Genomic DNA, 5180 nt, shown 5'->3' with positions numbered 1-5180 from the left:
GTTGTTGATTTAAGTTTTTTTAAACTTGAAAAATCAAAAAACCACCGTTTTTATAGTATTTGACTAGTTTAATGATTAACAATAGTTTTTCATTGAAATCATACCCGTTTCCCTTGAGCTTGACACCATTTCTTACCTTAACTATACTATTACACGACTAGGTACACTGCCTAATTGTGTTTTTAACTGGTTGACATTTGATAGGTTAATTAAATTTAAACTACTAGTTCATAAAAACACATCAAGTTTTTGACGCCGTTGCATAGGAACGGATTAATGTTTGTGAATATTATCTGCCATTAGTTGAACGATCCTTTTTGGGGCAAATTCCACAGAAAGTTACTTCTGTTTTTTGTTTTTACGATTCCCATGTCATGGTAAATCTTGTCACCACGATGTGGTAACTGAGTTTTTCGTTTATATTTTTATTCATTTTACACATTTATTTTTCATTTCTTTCATTAGTTCATAACCAGGGGATCATCATCAAATATAGTTACTGGTTTTAATGAACCAAAATCTGAATTTCATAAGTGAAAGAAGGACAAGAAAGAAGAAGGGTACGAATCAAACAGGTCCGATCCAAAACTAGAATCTGATCTTGAAACCGGTTTCCGAGGACGAAATCGAATAAGCAGACAACATGGTGACATTACACAAATGACCATTGAGGAATATAAACGACGAATGCGAGAAGACAATGAACATGGTCTCGTGCGACCAACAATCATGGACGCAACAAATTTTAAGCTAAAAAGGCAATTTCTCAACATGCTCCAAGACACTCCGTTCTATAGAATAGACCATGAAGATGTTTATCAACACATAGATACAATTGGAGAATAACTGATTACTTTCACATTGTTGTATTGAGGAAAGATGCAATCATGATAAGAGTGTTTCCGATCACGTTCAAAGATAAGGCCAAAATATGGGTGAAATCACTACCAGTAGGCATGATTACTACATGGGACCAATTGAGGACTAAAATTATTGAGAAATTTAGCCCACCATCAAAGATTGTCAAGCTAAATAAGAATATCCAAAACTTCCAACAACTTAATGGGGAATCGGTATATGAAGCATGGGAACGCCATAAAGAGATGCTTCTGAATTGCCCACAACATGACTTAAATGTACAATAGGAAATCTCGACTTTTTACAATGGTATCATTGTTTGTATAAGGCTATTGGGGTATGAAGTCTTGTCCAATTTGGAGCACTTGGAGTATTTGGGAGTGGAATGGAGTAACTTAATGCATAGTTGTGCCATTTGGAGCAACTTGGAGAAACTTACGCCACTCATGATACATGTTGTGCCACTCATGATACATGTTGTGTCATTCATGGAAGATGTTGCGCCAAAGTGATAGATTTTACGCCAAAGTGATAGATGTTCCTCCAAGCGGAAGATGTTATGCCAATGTAGAAGATCTTACACCATGGTTAAATAAATGTTGCGCCATCTTGGTGCAAGGTGCGCCATTGTGGTGGCCTAATAAGCCATGTATGCTATATAGTCCTCTATAATGCTCAAGATTGTTCAGGATTGCTCAGAAGTTGGTGATGCTCAAGGAATGCATCATGTTATGCCACCATGATGGATGTTGGGCCACTAGTGATTATGATGCTCCACTATACCTCATGGTGCTCCATCATGTGTTTCGTTGATGCTCATGAGGTTGAAGGTTCTAGAAGCATCTGCATGTCACTCCATGATTGGTTGAAGGACTTTACGCATCTACTATATACCATAAAAGATTTTTTAATATGAGTGAGGAAAGAATAAGGAAGGTTGTTTCCAATGGGATAGTGCCAGATCCTAATATCGTGACAAATGCTTGTAAGCCATAATCTATTGGAAGACAAAAGAAAGCCTGTTTTGAGAAGATAGGCAACTTACCTAAGGTTGGAAGTCGGTTTCAATTCATTATGGTGTTTACATTCCCACTTCAGTTTCTTCAATGGGAGGATCCTAGAATCATGCAAAAAACTATTACTGGTTAAAGGATAAGTAGATGTTTAGGAAGCAGTGGGAGCTCTGATAAATCTGGAAATAATGGGAGCTTTGGTGATAAGGAGGGTGGAGTTATAGGTTTTTCAAATATCATACCTCCTATTATCTAGAGGACCACTAAAAAAAGTACTCCATTGAGGCATTCCCCATCAACAAATGATTTTTGATGTGTGAGAATGGGTCAAAACCATAGGCCTTGAGGAAGAACTCCATAAAATGAGTAAAGGCTATAGATGACGAATTGATTAAACTGTAGAAGAGTCAGATGTTTCAGGTTAAGGATAAGATATATGGAAATAAAACTTGCAAGGGAATACAAAAAGGGATAGTACGATTCTCCAATTGTGAAGATGACTACAATCACTTTTATGTTGAATGTTGTAGACTTTGAATATCTCCATCTACAACACATATATGTGAATACAACTGATCTCCTTGATGATAACCTAGAAGGAGACATATGGAAGGCACGTCTAGAAATTTCTATTAGAACTGGTAGAAAAGGTTGGTGTTCAAGAAAAAAGAAAATTTTTATGGCATGAAACAAACTTCTAAGAAGTGGTACTTAAGGTTTGATAACTTCATGAAGAAGAGTGGGTTCAGGAGATGTGAGGTTGATCATGATTGTTACCTAAAGAAGTTAAGCTTCTCCTATAACATCCTCGTGTTAACTGTTGATGCTGTGTTGATTGCAAGTTCCAACACATAGAAGATCAATAAGCTTAAGATGCGGATGACCAGAGAGTTCAAGAAAATGAACCAAGGGGCTACTAAGTTGAAGAAAGTCCTTAGTATGGAGAACTCAACATATGAATGTACTAATGTTTTTACGACTAAAAAGTTAAAGCTATGCATGGCTTTGTTGGGTTTTGATACGAAATATAAGTTTGTTTTTCACAAAAACCGGCAACGGAAGACTTTCAAAATAACAAGTTTATTTTTAGTTCATAACAAAACCAAACCATCATGGATCCATTTATAGAGGTTAGAATGAAATAAAACCAACCATAGGATGTTTTAGAGATAACCTTTACAGCCTTTGAACCCACTTGGTTTTGGGGTGTTGATGAAGATAACAAAAGAACAAAGTGTATGATCTTCTCTACAAGTATCCACCATCAAGAGTAAGGCACTTGGAATGCTAGTTGCTTCTTGTATTTTTGAGTGTCTTAAACCTTTAAGTGCTTAACTCAAATAAGCACTAAAGGAGACAACTCAAGAGGGATTCTAATCAACAAAGCAAAGCACCAAACTTCAAAAGAAGAGAGCTTCTTCATGATCACAGTTTTAGAGAGAAAGAAGGGAAGAAGAGAGTGTTTCAGACTTAGCAAAAATGCAAGCCTCGTGCATCTCTTATATAGTCCATGAAAGTTAAGGCCTAACCATTAAAATACTCTAAAGTAATGGCTAGCCTTTAGAAGCATGGAGGTTGAAAAAGCAACCCCTGTATTTTAATATTTTTTGCCATACCTCTTGAAAAGAGGAGGATTCTTTATTTTTTATAAACTCCAAGTTTATAAAATATAAAGTTTATCTTTAGGTAAAATACAAACGAATCCAACTAGTCCAAAATATTGTGCATGACTTATTAATTTATAGCATATGAAATAATAACTAGTTATACTCTCTTATAATTATTATTTTCATAAAACAATAATTATTCTGTAATTAAATACAAGATTTGATATTATTTATTAATAAACATATTAATAATAAATATACAAAATGTGCCAACTTGATAAAGGTGTGACCCTATAGGATCATATATTATTAGCAATATCACCCCATAATGATTCTTGGGCATATAGATACAACAATCTCCCACTTACACAAGATTCATTATAGACTGACATAGACAGTAGCTGGCGTCTAGCAACGAGCTACTTCCCCTAACAACATATGAAGGGTGCCATCTCATGAACAACCAATTCTAGGAGCTCTAAGCTACAATTGTTACTAAAGGTGTGGTATCAATTATTACTTTGTCTCAGACATCATGGCAAACATGAGATATGAATCATCATCAATCTTATTTACTGTTCAACTTTAACTAAGGCCTTAGATGTCTAACTCTCAACGAATAAGAGGGGAAAATCCCATATCGACTACATACGCCCATTAATGTAGTTCATGTCATACCCAACGATGACCCTTATGACTGCCTTTTACGAAACAATGTTAAACCATGTCAAAGCACATCAATTCCTACACTTCAAGTCCTATATATGTATCTTAGGTCTAAGAATACAAATATACAACCTTGATCAAATCATCACTCTTGACTACGATCCATAAAGTGGTTTTGATGTGGGTCAAGTCCAATACTTATTCTCCTAATCAAGTACCTATGAAGTTGGTAGCAACTCTTGCTATTCTCATCTCTATGAGAATCCACCAATCCACTCATATTAGTCTTACCTCATAGATGCTCCCAAAACTGTGAACGATTATGGACATTTAGAATAACATAGTTATTCAAGGATTTAAACATGCTAATATAGAACACAACAATTATTAAATGAAATACTCATATCCAATATATCAATTTATTACAATATATGTTGCTTGTATTGTTCCAATATCCAAATACTAAATTTCAATCAAATACATCTACTTATATCAACAAGGCCCTATAGCACCAACTTGAATTTCATGTTTTAGCTAATGAAACAGCTTTGTTAAGTAGCTTTGACAAACTTGATTTGTATAAACCTTGAGAATACAATTATTTTCAATTTTATATATAAATCATATATAAAGAAAACTATTGAGCATGTATTAGATGCTTAAATATGAATTAGATACCAATACTTGCGTAATGGGATTACTCATAATAATGATGAACTATACATTAAGCATCTTTCTATGTGGTTCTCCAAACCATAATGTACTCAAACTCTGATGTGTAACTGTAATTAAAATCTACATGGAACCACTATCCATGTAACTATCTCTTCATTCGTCATGAGGACACGCCCGATTGTGATTGAGAGTCATCTCAATCTATTTGAAAATTTAGCTCATGTTTAATAACTTTAAACATAGCTTTCTTTCAAATACACAGTAGATTAGGAATATATCTCTAGTTCTAGAAAGTACTTTAGAATATTCCTATAAGTCACACAATGACTTGTTCTCGGATTCTACTGGTATCATTCTTCAT

The 5180-nt window shown here is 34.6% G+C and overlaps 1 non-coding gene across 1 annotated transcript; it reads right to left on the bottom strand.

Annotated features, from left to right (window-relative positions):
• Window positions 1-1025: 1025 nt before the first annotated feature.
• On the bottom strand, window positions 1026-1132 carry LOC145118120 (small nucleolar RNA R71). The gene has a single exon (XR_013713100.1). It is a non-coding gene; the product is annotated as a small nucleolar RNA R71 (small nucleolar RNA).
• Window positions 1133-5180: the final 4048 nt, after the last annotated feature.

Source organism: Lactuca virosa, chromosome 5 (assembly GCF_052849685.1).
Source record: "Lactuca virosa cultivar CGN04683 chromosome 5, Lactuca_virosa_CGN04683_v6, whole genome shotgun sequence".
Lineage (NCBI taxonomy): Eukaryota > Viridiplantae > Streptophyta > Magnoliopsida > Asterales > Asteraceae > Lactuca > Lactuca virosa.
The sequence above is the reverse complement of the archived record's forward strand: the minus strand, read 5'-3'. Positions and strand labels throughout refer to the sequence as shown.